The sequence below is a fragment of the Pristiophorus japonicus genome, chromosome 8 (assembly GCF_044704955.1).
Source record: "Pristiophorus japonicus isolate sPriJap1 chromosome 8, sPriJap1.hap1, whole genome shotgun sequence".
NCBI classification, from domain to species: domain Eukaryota; kingdom Metazoa; phylum Chordata; class Chondrichthyes; family Pristiophoridae; genus Pristiophorus; species Pristiophorus japonicus.
Window position 1 is genome coordinate 30,755,828 of NC_091984.1, and position 22,066 is coordinate 30,777,893.

The window sequence follows — 22,066 nt, forward strand, 5'->3', positions numbered from 1 at the left end:
GGCCGCGATCTTCCCAGCCCTGCGAGTGTGGGTTTGGAGGTGGGCCTGTTCCCAAAATGGCCCTGATTGACAGCGGGTTGGAATCCTGCTCCAAACCCACCTCCGTGTGAGTTTCTCAACTGTCAGGTCGTTATTTTGATGATAAACCCAACAGCAAGTGGCAGGACAGATAATTAACATCATTAAAAGATACTTAAATGCTAATTAAGAGGCTTAAAGGCAGGCACTTACAATTTTACCAACATTTTGACAGCTTTACCGTCCCTAGGGTTTCACGCCAGGTAAGTGGAGTCGGGTTCTCAGTGACTTTCTTGCTTGGGTTAGTTGACAGCTGCAGAAGTGGTATAAAAGCTACTATTTCACACTGTTCACTTTCCAATGTCAGAAGTTGAAGCCTTCAGGTTTTGGAAGAGATTTTGGAGCTGTATGCACTTTGGAAGTGTTTGCAGTAAACTCTCTATTTACTGTCGATCTGCTTAGAGCAACCGCTCACACCGTTGACAGATCGTTTCTGTCATTTCAACCTCACCTGTCATCTATCCCAGCAGCATCGGTGCCCTTGAAAAAAATCTAATCTTGGTCCTTAGAATCTCACCATGATCAGCCCCAACACCAACATCACTAAACACACCGTGTTACCACCAACAACACCAACTTTCTCCGTAAACACCTGATGCTGCACAGTACACAGGGCATCAGCACCCGACCACATTGCTGCCCGGGAGATGAGTGATGGCCTCACCATGGCCACATTTATTTCACTTGACACTGTACACCCTGACTGCCACATGATGCGCCAGGTTGGCACCACCCCACACCAGCTCCATAAAGCATCCCAACAATGGCAGGTAGGGCAGGAGACCCCTGAGTGCATCTCACTCTCCAAACAATATTCTGTTCTGAGTAATGTTCTGAGGGCGATGGTGCCTCTGGGGAGTGCAGCCAGAGCCAAATCCACGGCACCACGGGTGGCTCAGCTGCACAGGGGGAAGAGGAAGAAGAATGGAAGAGCTATAGTGGTAGGGGATTCGATAGTCAGGGGAACAGGCAGATGTTTCTGTGGCTGCAGACGTGACTCCGGGATGGTATGTTGCCTCCCTGGTACCAGGTTCAAGGATATCACTGAGCGGCTGCAAGACATTCTGAGGGGAGAGGGTGAACAGCCAGAGGTCGTGGTCCATATCGGTGCCAGTGGCATAGGTAGGAAGAGGGATGAGGTCCTGCAGGCAGATTTTAGGGAGCTAGGAGAGAGATTAAAAAGCAGGACCTCAAAGGTAGTAATATCCGGGTTACTGCCGGTACCACATGCGAGTGAGTACAGAAATAGGAGGATAGAGGAGATGAATGCTTAGCTGGAGAGATGGTGCAGGCGGGAGGGATTTAGATTCCTGATGCATTGGGACTGTTTCTCGGGGAGGTGGGACCTGTAGAAGCCGAACGGGTTGCACCTCAACAGAGCCAGGATCAATATCCTCGCGGGAGGGTTTGCTCGTGCTGTTGGCGAGGGTTTAAACTAGCTTGGCAGGGGGATGGGAACCAGAGAATAGATTCAGTGGGGAGAGAAGCAAAGCTGGAGTTGGGCAGCAGAAAAGTAGAAAATGAATTTGGCAGACAGAGGAAACAAGGGCTGGAAAATAGACAACAAGGGAGTTTAGCACCACTAAATGGTATATACTTCAAAGCAAAGAGTATAGGGAATAAGGCAGATGGGCTGAGAGCACAGATAGACACTTGGCATTATAATATTATAGCCATTACTGAGACATGACTGAATGAAGGGCAGGTATGGTAGCTCAACATTCCTGGTAACAGAGGTTTTAGATGGGATAGAAAGGGGGGTAAAAAAGGGGAGCGGGGCCACAGTATTAATTAAAGAAACAAATCCAGCTGTGAGAAGGGATGATATGTTAGAGGGAGTCATCAAACGAGGCCATATGGGTTGAATTGAAGAACAAAAAAGGGGCAATCATACTATTGGGAGTGTACTATGGACCCCCAAACAGTCAGAGGGAGATAGAAGAACAAATATGTGGGCAAATTGCTGCAAAGTGCAAAAACTATAGAGCTGTAATTGTGGGGGATTTCAACTATCCTAATATTAACTGGAAAAAAAAATAGTGTGAATGCTACAGAGCGTACAGAATTCCTAAAATGCATTCAGGAGAAATTCTCTAGCCAGTATGTAACAAGCCCAACAAGGGAGGGGGAAGTTCTGGACTTGGTTTTGGGGAATGAAGAGGGGCAGCTGGAAGGGGTATCAGTGGGAGTGCATTTCGGTGCTCGTGATCATAATTCAGTAAGATTTAACATAGTTATGAAAACGGACAAAGGTGGACCAGGAATAAAAGTTCTCAATTGGGGTAAAGCCAATTTTGCTGAGCTGAGATGGGATTTGGTCAAGGTGGACGGGAAACGGCTACTTGATAGTAAATCAGTGTCAGAGCAGTGGGAGACATTCAAGGAAGAGATCCTGTGGGTACAGAGCAAGTATGTTCTCTGAAAAAAAGGCTGGAGCTATCAAATATAGAGCCCCCTGGATGTCAAGGGACATACCGCGTAAGATAAAGAAAAAAAGGGAAGCTTATGACAGGTTCTGAGAACTCAATACTGGAGAGACTCTAGAGGAGTATAAGAAGTACAGGGTTGCAATTAAAAAAAATATCAGGAAAGCAAAGAGAGCATGAAAGAATGTTGGCAAGTAAAATCAGGAAAAACCCAAAGATGTTTTATAAATACATTAAGAGCAAGATGATAACTAGAGAAAGAGTGCAGCCTATTAGAGACCACAAAGGAAATCTGTGTGTGGAGGCAGAAGATGTGGGTATGATTCTTATTGAATACCTTGCAGCTGTTTTCACAAAAGATGCAGACTTTGCAATGAGGGAGGAGGACTGTGAAATATTAGACGAGATAAACATAGTGAGAAAGCAAGTATTAAGGGGCTTGGCAGCTTTGAAAGTGGATAAACCCCCAGACACGGATGAAATATATCCCAGGCCATTAAGAGAAACAAAAGAGGAAACAGCAGAGGCTCTGACCATCACTTTCCAATCCTCTCTGGCTACAGGTGTGATGCCAGAGGACTGGAGGACTGTTAATGCTGTAGCTTTGTTTAAAAAGGGAGAAAGGGATAGACGTAATAATTACAGGTCAGTCAGCCTAATTTCAGTGGTGGGAAAATTATTGGAAAAAATCCTGAGGAACAGGATCAATCTTCATTTGGATTTATCAAGGACAGTCAGCATGGATTTGATAAGGGAATGTCTTGCCTGACTAACTTGATTGAATTTTTCGAGGAAGTAACCAGGAGGGTCGATGAGGTCAGTGCATATGATGTAGTGTATATGGATTTTAGCAAAGCTTTTGATTAGGTCCCACATGGCAGACTGGTCATGAAAGTAATAGCCCATGGGATCCAGGGCAAACAGGCAAGTTGGATCCAAAATTGGCTCAGAGGCAGGAAGCAAAGGGTAATGGTTGATGGGTGTTTTTGTGAATGGAAGGCTGTTTCCAATGGGGTTCTACAGGGTTCAGTGCTGGGTCCCTTGCTTTTTGTGGTATATATCAATGACTTGGACTTAAATGTTGGGGGTATGATTAAGAAGTTTGCAGATGACACTAAAATAGGCTGTGTGGTTGATAATGAAAAAGAAAGCTGCAGATTGCAGGAAGATATCAATGTACTGGTCAGGTGGGCGAACAGTGGCAAATGGAATTCAATCCAGATAAGTGTGAGGTAATGCATTTGGGGAGGTCTAACAGGGCAAGGGAATACACATTAAATGGTAGGACACTGAAAAGTGTAGAGGAACAAAGGAACCTTGGAGTGCAGGTCCACAGATCCCTGAAGGTAGCAGGCCAGATAGATAAGGTGGTTAAGAAGGCATATGGAATACTTGCATTTATTAATCGAGGCATGGAATACAAGAGCAGGGAGGTTATGCTTGAACTGTATAAAACACTGATTAGGCCACAGCTGGAGTACTGTGTGCAGTTCTGGTCACCACATTACAGGAACGATGTGATTGCACTGAAAAGGGTGCAGAGGAGATTTACAAGAATGTTGCCTGGACTGGAGAATTTTGGCTATAAGAAAAGATTGGAGATGCTGGATCTGTTTTCTTTGGAACAGAGGAGACTGAGGGGAGACCTGATAGAGCTGTATACATTTATACAATAGAGTCGATAGGAAGGGCCTGTTTCCTTTGGTAGAGCGGTCAACAACCAGGGGATATAGATTTAAAGTAATTGGAGGGAGGTTTAGAGGAGATATGAGGAGAAATGTCTTTACCCAGATTGTAGTGGGAGTCTGGAACTGGAAACCCTCACCACATTTTAAAAATACTTGGATGTGTACTTAGAATGCCGTAACCTACAGGGCTACAGACCAAGAGCTGGAAAATGGGATTAGGCTGGATATCTCTTGGTCGGCTGGCACGGACATGCTGGGCTGAAATGTCCTCCTTCCGTGCTGTAAATTTCTATGATTCTATGTCCAACCCATTGCTTTCACACTCATCACCATTGTGGGGGGTACACTTATGTCTCACCATTCACTACAACTCACTAAGCCAGTTCCAAAGTGCTCACAAATCTGTCCAAGAACTCAAAGTCCAGAAAATAAAGATTTCAATGTTTGACACACATCCACATTAATGATACATGAACATTGGCTAAAGGACCCAAGTGTGCTGTTAGCTGGTGTGATTGGACAAGGATGAGGGTGAGTGTGATGGGTGGCTAGTGAAATGGGGAAGTGATAATGTAGATAGAGAGAGAGAAAGAGATAGGTGGAGGTTCAAGGTAAATTGTTGTGAGTAAAGTTGTGCAGGGGTAGAGTAGGGAAGGCAGAATGATGGGATGTGATGAGTGGCACAGCAGGATGAGGTTGAATGTGGCTTGGCAGTAACATTTCGTGATCTACTGAGATCATTGAAAGGTTTGCGTCACTGCAGCCAGCTCCTCCAGACGACATCCCTGCTAGTGTCCACCTGTGCAATGTGCAACCAGGCTGCGTTGATCTGTATGGTAGAGAACCTCCCAGTGTGCTGTGACCCCCTCCATAAGCATCTGGCAGGAATCATGGGAGAGCCTGGGTGAAGCCGTGCACCTTTGTGCAGTGTTGGTCAGTGTTTGCAGCAGCTCAATGCTGCAAAAGACTGACAGAAGAACAGTCAAAAAAAAGTTGGACATGGTCCCTTTAAGAAAACTGGCTGATAACGCGTCATCAGATGACGTATAAAACCCGCTTCCAGTTAATTGGCCGGGAAATCGCAGGGCGGGCTTAACAAGCCCCAGCCACGGAAGATTGAAGGGAGAGAGCGGACTGCACTTCGGAACAGATATCCCACGCTGCACTAGTGCCGCCCACATCGAACTCATCTCTGTTGGTGAAATCCTGGCCAGGGAATGCAACGTAGTGAACCTAGATTGATTCCTGGGATGGGGGGATTGTCCTATGAGGAGAGATTGAGCAGACTAGGCCTATATTGTCTAGAGTTTAGAAGAATGAGAGATGATTTCATTGAAACATACAAAATTCTTACAGGACTTGACAGGGTAGATGCAGGGAGGATGTTTCCTCTGGCTGAGGAGTTTAGAACCAGGGGTCATAATCTCAGAATAAGGGGTTGGATATTTACGATTGAGATGAGGAGAGGTTTCTTCACTCAGACGATGGTGAATCTTTGGAATTCTCTACCCCAGAGAGCTGTGGAGGCTCAGTCTTTTATATTTGTAATGTCTGTAAGCTTGTAATGTTAGTAGCTCCACACTGTGGATGTGGACGTATTGTGTACTGCAACTGCAGGGTTAATAATAAACAGAACCGGCAGATTTCCGGAGACTTCCGAGAGAGCTGCCTGCCATGTTAGGAAGCTGTGTGTGCTGTGCTCTGTGAATATATCACATTTGGTGACGAGGATGGGATTTTTTGAATGATTTAAAGCTTAATTTTTGTTGGTGAAGGATTCAGCCAGCCGACAGAGAGACTTTGGAAGTTTCTGTCTTTGGAAAAAGCTACAAAAATCCTAGGTAAAATACAGCACACAGTGTGAACAGCTAGAGATTAAAATGGCAGGTGTATTGGGATATTTGGGAGAATATAGACATGACCGGGAATGTTTTAAAGCGTATGTGGATCAGCTAGAAATGTATTTCACTGCAAATAACATAATCGAAGTTACACACAATGCAGTCCAGAACTGGGCTGTGTTGGAACGTAAGAAAGCGATTTTCTGATCGGAGGCGGGTCTGACATTATACAAAACCCTTGTAAATCTGCTTGTGCCTGATGAGCCAAAGGACGCAATGCTTAAAGAGATTTTAATGAAGCTGGAGCAGCACTATAACCCCAAACTGTAAGAAATTGCTGAAATCTATCGTTTTGGGATTGGGAATCAAAAGTCTGATGAAAGTATCAGTGATTACATCATAGCATTAAAAAAGCTATCGATGCACTGTCATTTTGGAAACTTTCAAAACCGAGCATTACAGGATCGTTTTGTTTGTGGGGTGAAAAATGATGTGATCAGAAGGAAGTTATTGACGATGGATGACTTGACTTTTGAGATTGCTTGTCAGACAGCGAGGTCGATGGGCATGGTCGAACAATATTCCCGAGAATTAAATAATGATTATGGTTGTTAGTCAACCGAGATAAATCACCTGCAGGTTCAAAGTAAAAGTCGATGGGGGCCTAAAGTCTCAGAAACTGGAAATTCTAACAAAGTCATGCTATAGGTGCCTGGGACAACACATTGCTCAAAGTTGTCCATACGTGAAGACAGAGTGTTTCTTCTGCAGGAAGACTGGGCATCTTGTGAAGGAATGCCGACTGAAGGGTAAACCAGTTTTCAAAGCTATGAGTCCAGCGTTCAAAGCTATGAATAGAAATCCAAAGAGACTAACTAGCTTAGAAGAACAACAACAGGATGAGGAGATATTAGAATTACACGTCATCAGGAGCACAAGGTTAACGGACAGTGATTCGGAAAGCATCAAAATCCACATAGACGTTGAGGGAATCAAGATACCAATGGAAATTGACACGGGTGCATCTGTGAGTGTAGTACCGGAGTCACTGTACCGCGACAAATTGAGTGATTTTCAACTGGAGAAATCCAAGATAGAGCTGCGAGGCTACTCGGGAGAGAAAATTCTTGTGGCAGGTTGTATCACCGTATTAGTGAAATATAAACATCAATTTCAGAACTTGCCTCTAATAGTAGTGAAAGGAGACAAGCCGGCCTTACTAGGAAGAAATTGGTTGAGCTCACTGAAGCTGAATTGGAGTAAGATTTTCTGTGTGGAAGTGAGATTTTCATCAACGGATGAGGTTATCAAGAAGTATCCGAAGATGTTCTGCGAAATGGGCAGTCCGATCCAAGGCTTCAAGGTGAGTGTCATGGTACAGAAGAACGCTAGATCAGTTTACTACAAGCCACGTTCCATACCATATGAACTCAAGGAGAAAGTTGAGCAAGAACTCAAAAGACTAGAGACTGAGAACATTATATATAAGATAGATTGATGTAATTGGGCTACATCCATTGTTGTTGTACCTAAGTCCGATAGTAAGGTAAGATTGTGTGGTGATTATAAGGTAACCGTAAACCAGGTTCTAGAGGGTAATGTCCCAAATACATTGCCGCATATAGAAGATTTGTTCACAACACTGACAGGTGGTCAGATCTTCTCAAAACTGGATCTTACGAATGCCTACTTACAGCTTGAACTAGATGAGGAGTCCAAGTCATGTTTGACTATAAATACTCATCTAGGCCTATATCAATTTAATAGGCTACCATTTGGAATGTCTTCCGCCCCTGCCATACTCCAAGGGGTGATGAACCAGATTTTGCAAGGTATTGAAGGGGTAGTATGTTATTTGGATGACATACTAATTTCAGCACCAAATAGGCAAATTCATAATAACATATTGAATGAAGTCCTCAAACGGCTAGAGGAGCACAGAGTACGAGTGTCTGCTCGTAAGTGTGAGTTATTTAAAAACTCAGTGGAGTACTTCGGGTACAGAGTAGACAAAGATGGTTTACATCCGACCAAGGAAAAACTGGATGCAATTAGAAAATGCACCCACTCCCAGGAATGTCACTGAAATTCGTTCATTCTTGGGTATTTTGAACTATTATGGGAAGTTCCTACCAAATTTGGCTACATTATTACATCCACTGAATGAACTTTTGAAAAAACAGGTCCATTGGAAGTGGTCAAAAGAATGCGGTACAGCATTCAAGGAGTGTAAAAGCAAATTGGTAGAGAGCACCATGTTAGTTCACTATGACATATCTAAGGAGATTAAGCTAGCATGTGATGCCTCTCCGTATGGAGTTGGGGCAGTAATCTCTCATGTATTAAGTAGTGGGGAGGAGAGACCAATTGCTTTTGCTTCACACACTCTCAGCGCCAGTGAGAGTAATTATGCACAAATTGAAAGGGAAGCTTTGGCATTAATTTTTGGGGTCAAGAAGTTTCACAAATACTTGTATGGTCGTAAGTTTACCATCGTTACGGACCATAAGCCCCTAACAGCAATCTTCCATCCAAGTCCCCAGTTCTAACATTAGCTGCAGCCCGAATGTAGAGATGGGCTTTGATTTTGTCAGCATATACATATGATATTGAATACAGACGATCAGCTGATCACAGTAATGCTGATGCAATGTCTAGATTGCCTTCCCCATCACAAGTTACACCCGATCGGGAAGAAGTGTTTTATTTTTCATACATTGTTGAACTGCCAGTCACAGCTGAAGAGATTGGTAGAGCAACCAAACGTGACCCAGTGATGTCAAAGGTGTATGAGTATATTGCAAATGGATGGCCAAACCAGGTAGGAATGAATTATCAGTCGATAAAGATTGTATCATGTGGGGTGCAAGAATGGTTATACCAAATAAATTCAGGTCCAAATTATTCGGAGACCTCCATGACCAGCACCTGGGAATGTGCTTGACCAAGAGTTTTGCATGCAGTTATTTATGGTAGCCAGATCTTGATAAAGATATAGAGTACCTCGTGAGTCAGTGTACGACATGTCAATCAGTAAGAAAGTAACCACCACCAGTACCATTACAGCCATGGAACTGGCCTCCCAGGGTGTGGCAAAGGCTACATATTCATTTTGCTGAGTTAGAAGGACAACAATTGTTCATTGTGATTGATAGCCATTCGAAGTGGGTTGAGGTGTTTCCAATGTGGAAAATAACAACAAGTAAAACATTGGACATTTTACGAAAATTATTTTCTGCATTTGGCCTCCCTGAAGAAATTGTTTCGGATAATGGACTACAATTTCGTTCAGAAGAATTTGCACAATTCATGAGCAAAAATGGTGTGAAACATACCAAGATTCCACCATACCATCCTGCTTCGAATGGTGCAGCAGAGCGCACTGAACAAATTGTAAAATGTGCCCTCATAAAACAAATGTTAGATCCAAATCCAAGGAAACGACAGTTGTTATTGGATCACAAATTGGCTAATTTTTTGATTACATCTCGCAATACTCCTCATACAACTACTGGTAGAACACCAGCAGAGTTGTTTCTCAAACGACAGCCATGAACCAGATTCTCGTTGTTAAAGCCAAATTTGGCATTGTCCGTAGAAAGACAAAATTAAGACAGAAAGAGAATCATGATAAAGGTAGAGTAAAAGAGAGAAGTGTGAAATTAAACCAGAAGGTGAGCGTGAAGAACCATCACCATAAATGGTTAAAGTGGTTACCAGGAAGAGTGGTGAAGATATGTGGTCCTCGCACATAATTTGTAAAGATGTTTGATAATGGACAGGTTAGGTTTGTTCATATTTATCATATTTTACCTACAGACATGGAAGGAGTTGAAGGTGGGAATGATTCAATTATTTCTGACTCATCAGATAGTTTTGATATACCAGTAGCAAATCCTAAATCCAATGTACTGGAAACAAATCCAGGAGAGAATCAGAATGAAAGTCTGAGTCCGAGTCAGGAAAACAAAGAGCCTGAAGTTAGAGTGAGTTCAAATGAAAATCAAGGAAATTCCATGGAGGAAAGCGTTCCTCAAGATGAGCCTTGCATGAGTTTAGATTCGACATCATGTTTGGAAGGTTCTGTTCGAGAGCGAAGGTATCCTCTTCAAAACAGAAAACAGGTGGTAAAGTTAAATTTGTAAATATGGAAAAAAATAAGTTTATATCCTGTGTTATGTATAAACATGAAAGTTATGTATGATGTTTGTTATGATGGCTTCTTCATTAAGGAGGGAGAAGTGTAATGTCTGTAAGCTTGTAATTTTGGTAGCTCCACACTGTGGATGTGGACGTATTGTGTACTGCAAGTGCAGGGTTAATAATAAACAGAACCGGCAGATTTCCGGAGACTTCTGAGAGAGCTGCCTACCATGTTAGGAAGCTGTGTGTGCTTGTGCTCTGTGAATATATCACAATATTCAAGACAGAGATCGATAGATTTTTGAATATTAAGGGAATCAAGAGATATGGGGATAGTGCAGGAAAGTGGAGTTGAGGTCGAAGATCAGCCATGATCTCATTGAATGGTGGCGCAGGCTCGAGGGACTGAATGGCCTAGTCCTGCTCCTAATTCTTATGTTCTTATGACAAGGATTGGAGAGATAGGGTCAGCAGGAATTATTAAGGGATAAGATATGGGCCGCCTCACATTTTATTACTGCATGCAGTTGCTTTTGAACTTTTGCCCTATAGGAAAATAAGACAACCTCATTGCAAAACTTGGTAAAGAGATTATTTTAGGTAATTCTATATCTGTGTGCATGTAACTGGTTTACCCATTATATTTATCAGCTGACCTGACTAAACAGCTTTTTAGAATAATTTCTGTGTTCAGTTTGTATTTTCGTCCTCATGCATGCAGGGAGGCTGCGTAGGTCAGAGCGGACAGTGGTAAACAACGAGTGGTGTTGGGTTTGGGACAAGGTATGGGCAGCTGAGTTTCGAACAGGTTGCAGTTCATGAAAGACGGAGGGCTAGCGGCGGCGGAGGGGATCGGCCAGCAAGTGGGAGAATGCTTGTGAAATCAGGGTCCATTTTATGAATGGATGTGACCGGTGGGAAGTCTGCTCGCTGCACAGACTGCGGAAAGTGTGGCTAACACCCCGAAAATTTGCCAATATCACCACTGGCAGGCGAGGTATCCCACTGGTCGTGTCCACTCAGAAAATCAACATTGTTGCCCCCTGTTCTGTACAATTAAATTATTTCTATAGTTGGAAAAAGAAAAGTGAGTGTAAATTTTGGTGAGACTCGGACAACTGAGAGCTCAGTGTTGTGTGTGGTAGCTACAGATGTGGTTCGATGTTTGTCTAATTATGGTTAGGGTTCCTGCTTCACCAGCAGAAGTGTGGCAGTAGGGAACGACGGTGACCCCCTTCAAAATTACGGGGTCATTTAAATAGCCCAGGTGGGCAGCTCGGCCCTTTGATGGTGCATCACAGGTATATGCACCGATGGATGATGAAGATGCCCTTTTCGGGCTGACAAGGTAAATAGAACATTTTTATTTATTTGCCCCCATGGGACATCAGAGCAGGCCTCTAAAGGTAATCGATCACTTCTGAGATAGTCCAGGAACTGCTTCAGATACACCCCGAAGCAGTCATAGAGTCATAGAAATTTACAGCACAGAGGGAGGCCATTCGGCCCATTGTGTCCGCGCCGGCCGACAAAGAGCTTTCCAGCCTAATCCCACTTTCCAGCTCTTGGTCCATAGTCCTGTAGGTTACAGCACTTCAAGTTCTGCATGTCCAAGTTCTTTTAAAATGTAGTGAGGATTTCTGCCTCCACCATCCATTCAGGCAGTGAGTTCCAGACCCCACACCACCTTCTGCGTGAAAAAATCTTGTATGCTTGTGTAAGGGGTGGGGGTAGGTGGTGGGGGGGAAGACACCCATATCCCTCCATCTGACAGGAATCAAGGGTACTTTTTGCATTAAATGCACACCTGGCGAATCCCAATTTCCGGCTGCCCCATGGGCCATCCACCTGGTCTACACCGGTGACCCAGCCTGAACCAAGGGGAGGCTATATTTATGAGGACAAACCTTTGGTCTGATATAACAAATCCAAACCTGTCTAGGCACAGGATCCAGAAGCCTTCCAATAGGTAGTGGTACCACAGGTACCGCACTGAGAAGATTCACTAAAGATAGCCCATAATAACCCTCTTGCAGGACATCGGGGGTAAAATGCATAAAAGACAGATTGTTTCAGCTCTAAGTAACCCTCTCTACCTACCGTGCAGTCATACCAATGTTAAGGTACACCCAGTACCATGTACTCCTTCAGTGGGCTGCTTATTTACTAAGACTGAGTGTAGGAATAAAAAAAGAAAGAATTGCATTTATATTGCGTCTCACAACCTCAGGATGTCTCAAAGGGCTTTACAGCCAATGAAGTTCTTTTGATGTGTAGTCACTGTTTTAATGTAGAAAACATATGCTGACATATTCCTTACATTGGATATTTTTGTACAGCCTGCGTTTCATGTCTTCTGACTGGGACTGATCTTACTCACTGGTACCAAGCCCCTTATCTGCAGCTGTAATCACTGCATCTCATTTTGTTATAATTGGAGCACGTGAGATCCATGGTAACATCTCCAGGCTTCATACACTTTTGAGCACCTCCTGACTCGTGGGGCTGTGGGCACACTGCAGGCTGGGTGTGTCACCCCCAGTTGATGGGTGGGAGAAATCTGACCATAAATTTGGTCATCAGGGCCCTGGTGCTTGTCACATCACATAATGGTTTGCTTGTTTGCTCAACTGGTTGTTGGCCGTGGCTCAGTGCTCAAAACTCTCACCTCTGAGTCAGTAGGTTATGGATTCAAGCTCCACTCCAGATACTTGAGCATATAATCGAGGCTGACATGCCAGTGAAGTCATCATCATCATCATCATCATCATCATCACAGGCAGGCCCTCGGAATCGAGGAAGACTTGCTTCCACTCTTAGAATGAGTCCTTAGGTGGCTGAACAGTCCAATACGAGAGCCACGGTCGCTGCCACAGGTGGGATAGACAGTCGTTGAGGGTAAGGGAGGGTGGAACAGGTTTGCCGCACGTTCTTTCCACTGCCTGCGCTTGTTTTCTGCATGCACTTGGCGTTGAGACACGAGGCGCTCAGTGCCCTCCCGGATGCACTTCCTCCACGTAGGGCGGTCTTTGGCCAGGGACTCCCAGATGTCGATGGGGATGTTGCACTTTATCAGGGAGGCTTTGAGGGTATCCTTGTAACGTTTTTTCTGTCTGCCTTTGGCTCGTTTGCCATGTAGGAGTTCCGAGTAGAGCGCTTGCTTTGGCAGTCTCGTGTCTGGCATGCGGACAATGTAGCCTGCCCAGCGGAGCTGATCAAGTGTGGTCAGTGCTTCAATGCTGGGGATGTTGGCCTGGTTGAGGACGCTAATGTTGGTGCACCTGTCCTCCCAGGGGATTCTGGGATCTTGCGGAGACATCGTTGGTGGCATTTCTCCAGCCAGTAAAGTACTAGGGAGTGCTTCACCGTCAGAGGTGCTGTCTTTCAGATGATGGCCCATCTGCCCGCTCAGGTTGACGCAAAAGATCACACAACACTATTTCAAAGATGAGCAGGGGTGGTCTGGCAGGTAGCGGGCAGACGGTGCCTCGGTTTAACACCTCATCCTAAAGCCGGCACCTCCGACAGTGCAGCACTTCCTCGGTACTGCACTGGAGTAGATTTTTGTGTTCAAGCTCTGGAGTGGGACTTTGAACCCATAACCTTCTGACTCAGAAGCGAGGGTGCTACCCATTGAGCCACAGCTAACACTTTTGAAATTTACGCTCTTGTGTTTCTCCTTGGCGGTTATCTCTAATTCTTTGTCTTCCTCTTTCTGAGATCATCTGTGCAATTTTCTTTGGTACTATTCATTCGCATTACTGAACCAATCGCACCATGCTTTGTTTATGTTTGAATTACATGGCTTGTTTTCTCGCTCAAGTCTGCAACCTTCGAAACAATCGACAAAACCTCCCAACATTTGTAACAATATAGGTTGAGGATGTGGAATTTAACTGCAGGTGGCTTTTCAACTCTGAGGTTATGGCAAGAAAACACATGCACATCCTACATTACAACAGTGATGACATTTCAAAAGTACTTCATTAGCTATAAGGTGCTTTGGGACATCCCGAGGTCATGAAAGGCGCTATATAAACCCAAGTCTTGTTTTTTGTTCCACATTCATGCATTGCATGTAGAGGCTGCCACTTTTTGGAACCCTTGTGTATTGTGACTGGATTTAAAGAGACATCTATTATGCCAAGGCTGGGTGAAAATACTTAATTTTTGTCACAGGGTCTTTCTACAGAGGATGAGCTAAATGGGCCAAATGGCCTTCCTCATTTCTACTTATCTTTGTGATAATAACAAATAAAGGGTGCCATTCCCCCCTTACCGGTCCCCAAATGGCTGCACCTGTGGTGTGTGCGGTTTATGAGTGAAGTAGAAGGAGCCAGATGAACATTATTCCATTTATTGGCTCCAGTCTATTTATGCTGTTCTTGGATATTGCTGCTCAAAAAGTTAATGGGATAAATCACAACTGAAACAGTGTCTTAATTGCTGAAACTGATTCTCGCCATGTGTGGGCATGATTTATACTTCATAAACCCTGATGTCACAAGTGTATTAGACCAGCAGTTAAAACACAGATGATGGAGTACAATGTTGAGAGAAGATGGTGGATCCACTCACACACAGTGTTGAATTTGCCTGGAAGCAGAGCCTTCAGAGTCTGTTTAGAAATTATAAGGAGAATATAACTGTGAGGATAGCAAAAACATATCTGTCTGCTTTAGGCAGAATCCTAAACCATATGGTGAACCTTTCATTTACATCTGGTGTGATCTCAGCTGGAATTATATTATGAGAAAAAGCATTGATTTTAAAAGATGGAGATAAACTGCGTGCAGAAAGCCATCGGTCTGTTCCATTACGAGCAGTGTTAGAAGCATTCTAAAGTGGATTGGGCTTGTTTGGCTTATTGCCTTGTTGTCTAACAAGAGTGAGTGTTGTATATTGGAGTCCAAAGCGTCTAAAGCTCCAGTCAGAACATTTGTTAGTGAAAAGACATCTGGGCTTGAGACCTTGGATCATCGAATCATAGAAATTTACAGCATGGAAGGAGACCATTTTGGCCCATCGTGTCTGCGCCGGCCGACCAAGAGATATCCAGCCTAATCCAACTTTCCAGCTCTTGGTCCATAGCCCTGTAGGTTACGGCACTTTAAGTGCACATCCAAGTATCTTTTAAATGTGGTGAGGGTTCCTGCCTCTACCACCCTTTCACGCAGCGAGTTCCAGACCCCCATCACCCTCTGGGTGAAGACATTTCCCCTCTAAGCCTTCCCCCAATTACTTTAAATCTATGACCGCTGGTTGTTGACCCCTCTGCCAAGAGAAACAGTTCCTTTCCAACCACTCCATCCAGTCCCCCATAATTTTATACACTTTAATCATGTCTCCCCTTAGTCTCCTCTGTACCAAAGAAAACAGACCCAGCATCTCCAATTTTTCCTCATAGCCAAAATTCTCCAATCCAAGCAACATTCTTGTAAATCTCCTCTGTACCCTTTCCAGTGCAATCACATCTTTCCTGGAATGTGGTGACCAGAACTGCACACAGTACTCCAACTGTGGCCTAATCAGTGTTTTATACAGTTCAAGCATAACCTCCTTGCTCTTGTATTCCATGCCTCGACTATTAAAGGCAAGTACTCCATATGCCTTCTTAACCACCTTATCTACCTGGTCTGCTATCTTTTGGCATCTGTGGACCTGCACTCCAAGGTTCCTTTGTTCCTCTACACTTTTCAGTGTCCTACCATTTAATGTGTATTGCCTTGCCTTGTTAGACCTCCCCAAATGCATTACCTGACACTTATCCGGATTGAATTCCATTTGCCACTGTTCTGCCCACCTGACCAGTACATTGATATCTTCCTGCAGTCTGCGGCTTTCTTCTTCATTATCAACCATACAGCCTATTTTAGTGTCATTTACAAACTTCTTAATCATACCCCCAATATTTAAGTCCAAGTCATTGATGTATACCACAAAAAGCAAGGGACCCAGCAGTGAGCCTTGCAGAACCCGACTGGAAACAGCCCTCCATTCGCAGAAACACCCATCAACCATTACCCTTTGCTTCCTGCCTCTGAGCCAATTTTGGATCCAACTTGCCACTTTGCCCTGGATCTCATGGGTTATTACTTTCATGACCAGTCTGCCATGTGGGACCTTATCAAAAGCTTTGCTAAAATCCATATACACTACATCATATGCACTGCCCTCATCGACCCTCCTGGTTACCTCCTCAAAAAATTCAATCAAGTTAGTCAGACACGACCTTCCCTTGACAAATCCATGCTGACTGTCCTTGATAAATCCATGTCTTTTGAAATGTTGATTCATCCTGGCCCTCAGGATTTTTTCCAATAATTTTCCCACCATCGAGGTTAGGCTGGCTGGCCTGTAATTACTCAGTCTATCCCTTTCTCCCTTTTTAAACAAAGATACAACATTAGCAGTCCTCTAGTCCTCTGGCACCACACCTGTAGCCATAGAAGGTTGGAAAATGATGGTCAGAGCCTCTGCTATTTCCTCTTTACTTCTCTTAACAGCCTGGGATACATTTCATTCGGGCCTGGGGGTTTATCCACTTTCAAAGCTGCTAAGCTCTTTAATACTTCCTTTCTCACTATTTTTATCTCATCTAATATTTCACAGTCCTCCTCTCTCACTGCAAAATCTGCATCGCCCTCTATTTTGTGAAAACGGATGCAAAGTATTCATTAAGAATCCTACCCATGTCTTCCGCCTCCACAAACAGATTTCCTTTGTGGTCTCTAATAGGCTCCACTCTTTCTCTAGTTATCCTTTTGCTCTTAATGTATTTATAAAACGTCTTTGGGTTTTCCCTGATTTTACTTGCCAACATTCTTTCATGCTCTCTCTTTGCTTTCAGATATCTTTTTTAATTCCACCCCTGCCCTTCTTATACTCCTCTAAATTTTCTGCAGTGTTGAGTTCTCGGTATCTGTCATAAGCTTCCCTTTTTTTCTTTATCTTACCCTGTATGTCCCTTGACATCCAGGGGGCTCGAGATTTGTTAGCCCCACCCTTTTTTGTAAGGGAACATACTTGCTCTGTACCCTCAGGATCTCCTCCTTGAATGCCAGCCACTGCTCTGACACTGATTTACCATCAAGTAACCGTTTCCAGTCCACCTTGGCCAAATCCCATCTCAGCTCAGCAAAATTGGCTTTACCCCAATTGAGAACTTTTTTTCATGGTTCCTCCTTTATCCTTTTCCATAACTACCCTAAATTTTACTGAATTATGATCACTAGCACCAAAATGCTCTCCCACTGATACCCCTTCCAGCTGCCCTTCTTCATTCCCCAAAACCAAGTCCAGAACCGCCCCCTCCCTTGTTGGGCTTGTTACATACTGGCTAAAGAAGTCCTCCTGAATGCATTTTAGGAATTCTGCACCCTCTGTACCATTCACACTACCCTTTTCCCCAGTTAATATTAGGGTAGTTGTGGGGGGTTCTGCAACAGATGGCCTTGGGGTAGCCATGCATTCCACTGCAGTTTGCACTTTGATTAGCTGGTCACACATCATTGCACAGAAATGCTGAGAAGACTCCTGCATCATTACTGCCAGACTTTGTAGGTTGTTTAGCACATTCTCAATAGACTGTATTAAATACTGATGCTCAGGTGTGAGACTTTATTCGTAGACAGGTCCCAAACCCTGTAATCAGCAGGTGAAGCAGGACATGAGCTGGTCCTATAGCAGTAGATTTCTATTTCTCTAATGGCACCTCAACTTACTCCTCTTCACTCATGCTCCCTGATTCATCCGATGCTCCCTCCTGCAGCGCATTTACCTAAACCCCTGAAATGGATATACGTGGGCTGGTGCTTGCCAAATTTGGAGTGAGTGGCATAGGGTGCTGGAGCTGCAGCTAACAATGGCTCTATTTCTCTCCTTGGACCACTGATGGATCTTTCTGCCTGACCTGTTGAGTGCTTCCAACATTTTCTGTTTTAGTTTTCGAATTGAACATCAGACTAAACATGGGGATGTTGATGTCTTCAGCCAGGACAGCTAGGGGTAATGGCCCAGATATTCTGGCCTCCCTGGGTCTGTACGGAGTGTGTACGGACCCGGGAAGGCATCGCAAAAGCCGGTTTTCTGCGCACAGTGCTCATGCACTGAAAACCGGCTTTTCCGATCTGTCAAGCTCCAGCTTCACATATCGGGAGCGAGGACATTTGCATGGGCAAGATTGCGATATTTACCCATATCTTGCTCAGCAAATGCCCTCAAAACTCTTGCACCTGATAAAAGCAGGCACATAGCCTACTTTTACAGGCGTAAGAGTTTTAAAACACACTTAAAACATAAAAAATAAAATTTAAAAAACACATTTTATTTTTAAAAACCCTGCCCACTACATTAAATTTATTTTAAACCATAATTAAAAAAACTTTTTTAAAATTTGAAAAAAAATGTTTTCTCTAAGATATTTATTAATTTAATTTCAATTAATTTTAATTATGTGAGGTGTGATTTTACTTTTTTATTTGGTGTTATTATGTTTGGTTTTTCTCTCAATTAATAGCAATGAAAACTCGTAGATACGGAGTTCCCATTGCTATTAATTGAGAATACTTTACCTGATTGATTGAGCAGTCACATGTGACTGCATCTTCTGCGTGGGAACCTGGAGGACGGGAGCACGCTTAGCAGCGCGGGAAGAGAAGGCCTCCCCAACGGAATTCCACGCTCCTCCGAGACCACCAGGCACTTTCGGAAAAATTCCCCGTTCGGAGGCGTTCGTCCGAAAGAAGCATACTTGCAAAAAGCCTAATGCTGCTTAATGGCTCAGGCATTGTTATTTTTTTATAGCGAAAACAGCTGGTAGAGGCAAAGGAACAAAAACCTTTTGGTCTTTATTTGGTACTACAGAGGGAACACAGGGGAACACAATAAAATAGATTAAGACAGATTTTGGTGGATTTTACACATAGGCATTAGAACACAGATGCAACTTGTGCCAGTGGAAATCTATTTTTATGAATCTGTTTTTGTGTTGTGTTGTCTTTTTTTCTTTGCTCTATGTGTTATTTGTACTTCTGATACATTAATAATGGAGTGTGATAACAAAATGTGTTCTAAGTACTATTTTCTTTTGTTTTGTTTGGAGTAAATGCCTGGAATAGTAACACCAGCTGAAAGTGGATTGTAATATAAAATTTGCAAAGGGCAAAACAATACTGAGGCATAGGACACCATCAAAGAATGACCTTCAACAGTTGTGGTCCTGAGACGCCAAAAACATAGATGGTCGCTAACACACATCTTGAATAGCAATATAACCATGTCCATTAATAATGTTTTAATCGTCACCTGTTGCATACAGGCTCTGCTGGAACGATGTACTTGCCTTGGAGGCGGTGCAATGAAGGTTCACTAGATTGATCCCTGGGATGAGAGGGCTGTCTTATGATGAGAGATTGTGTAGAATGGGCCTATACTCCCTGGAGTTTAGAAGAATGAGAGGTGATCTCGTTGAAACATATATGATTCTGAGGGGGATTGACAGGGTATATGCTGAGAGGTTGTTTCCCCTGGCTGGAGAGTCTAGAACTAGATGGCATAGTCTCAAGGGGAGGGATTGGCCAATTAAGACTGAGCTGAGGAGGAATTTCTTCACTCAGAGGGTTGTGAGTCTTTGGAATTCTTTACCCCAGAGGGCTGTGGATGCTGAGTCATTACATGTATTAAGGCTGAGATAGGTAGATTTTGGGACTCTAAAGGAATTAAGGGATATGGGGATTGGGCGGGAAACTGGAGTTGAGGTTGACAATCAGCCATCATCTTATTGAATGGCAGAGCAGGCTTGTGGGGTCGTATTGCCTACTCCTGTTCCAAATTGTTATGTTCTTATGTTCTAATGATGTGGAAGAATCCATCTACATAGGTAGCCACAGTAAAATCAATGGCAGCACTTAGGGCTCAATTTTCCCCAAAGCTTTTTTTTGGTGTACTTGAAGAGTTACGCCCGTTTTTCTTGGGCCTATGTACGCCAAAAAAAAAGTTCTAAGTTTCCTCATTAGTTTGACTTCTTACTAACTATGGACTTATGATACTGACATTACCACTTTTTAAAATTTGTTCCTGGGATATGGAGGTCACTGGCAAGGCCAGCATTTATTGCCCTTGAGAAGGTGTTGGTGAGCTACCTTCTTGAACCACTGCAGTCCTTGTGGTGATGCCAGGTGGTCCATCTGGTTTTATTCTTATTATTTCTTTCAGCAGCAGTTTGGTACAACAGAGTGGCTTGCTAAGCCATTTCAGGGGGCATGTAAGATTCAACCATGTTGCTGTGGATCTGGAGTTACATATAGGCCAGACCAGGTAAAGGCAGCAGATTTCCTTCTCTAAAGGACATTCATAGTTTCATGGTCAGCATCACTGATACTAGATTTTTACTTAATTAACTGAATTTAAATTCCCCAGGTGGGATTTGAACTCTCATCTACTGGATAATTTGTCCAAGCCTCTGGATTACAATTCAGTAACATAACCACTATGCTACCATTCCTTGAGGATATGTTTTGGCAGGCAAGTCACTTCTAGTTTGCACTAGTTTGTACTAGTCTAGCAGGCATGGACTCACAAGTACAGACTTATGAATTATGGCTGTATTACCATAGATATTTTAAAGCATATCCCACCTGTAAGCTCGTCACTGCACTTAGTAGGCGGAGATTGAAATGCAGTATTTAACTTATGTGTCACTTCAATGAAACCAGAAAGGAATAATGCTTTAAATATCCTGCACAAAAATTTTAAAAGTAACATTTCAAAACTGAAAATGCAATAATTTATAAAAATTCCACTTACATTCATGGACTTGTTTTCCTGTTTATATTGAAAGGTGTTTAATATTTCCTGTGCAGCTACTCTTTTCAAATCTTACAGTCTGCTTTCCAGACGCACACTTGACAAAGTAACCAAGTGTATGGGTGTGAGTAGTTGGGAGCTGTGTTATGATTGATGAGCACTTTTCATGGAGGTTGAGATCCATATCCCAGATGTATCTGCATTAGCTCTGGCGAAAGCAATTTGGATCATTCTTAACTGCAAAATGCTTACGGGAAATGCTCGAAGAAACAGGCTTGAGAACAATAACTTGCTGACTGATTCAGCTGGAGTTAGGCTCGCAAAGAGCTGCAGAGCGCATGCACAGTTCATTTTGAACCACTGACTGGTAATGCACTGAGAAAATCCTATTTACATGTTGGGAAATTGAATCAGAATGCGTATCAACGGTCTGAATGAATTCACACAGCTTTGCTCCCTTCCCCATTTACACAGTTGCTATTCAAGAGGAGAAAAGCAAGTGAAGCAGAGATAGCTTAAGTGTCTTTCAATTCTATTCTGATCACTGTTGTTTGGCTACTCGGGAGCAATGAAGCTATATGTGTGAGTGCTACTATAATCGTGACTGGTAACAGCTGCAGTATCTCGTGTGCACAGATGTACTGGAACTGCTGTGCCGGTAGAAACAGAAAGGCAGCTAGCTGTGTGTTTGCAAGTTCCAGCTAGGGTCAAAGTGAAGTCTTAAAGCTTTTATAATTCACACTGGGTGATCCAGTGGGGAATGATGCTCGCAAGAAGCACCTTTTGCATTTGCAGCTGGTGATTTTCTATCCTGGAATTTCCCACTAGGAGTGCTGCTCCCTGATGGGAATGATAGATTGTAGAATTACCCCTACATGGGAACAGTAGCATGGTGGTTATGTTACTGGACTAGCAATCCAGACTAATTGCTAGTCTAATGATCCAGATCCATGACATCACATGGCAGCTGGGGAAGTTAAATTCAGTTAATTAAATAAATCTGGAATAAAATGCTAGTGTCAGTAATGGTGATCATGAAACTACTGGATTGTTGGAAAAACCCATCTGGTTCACTGATGTCCTT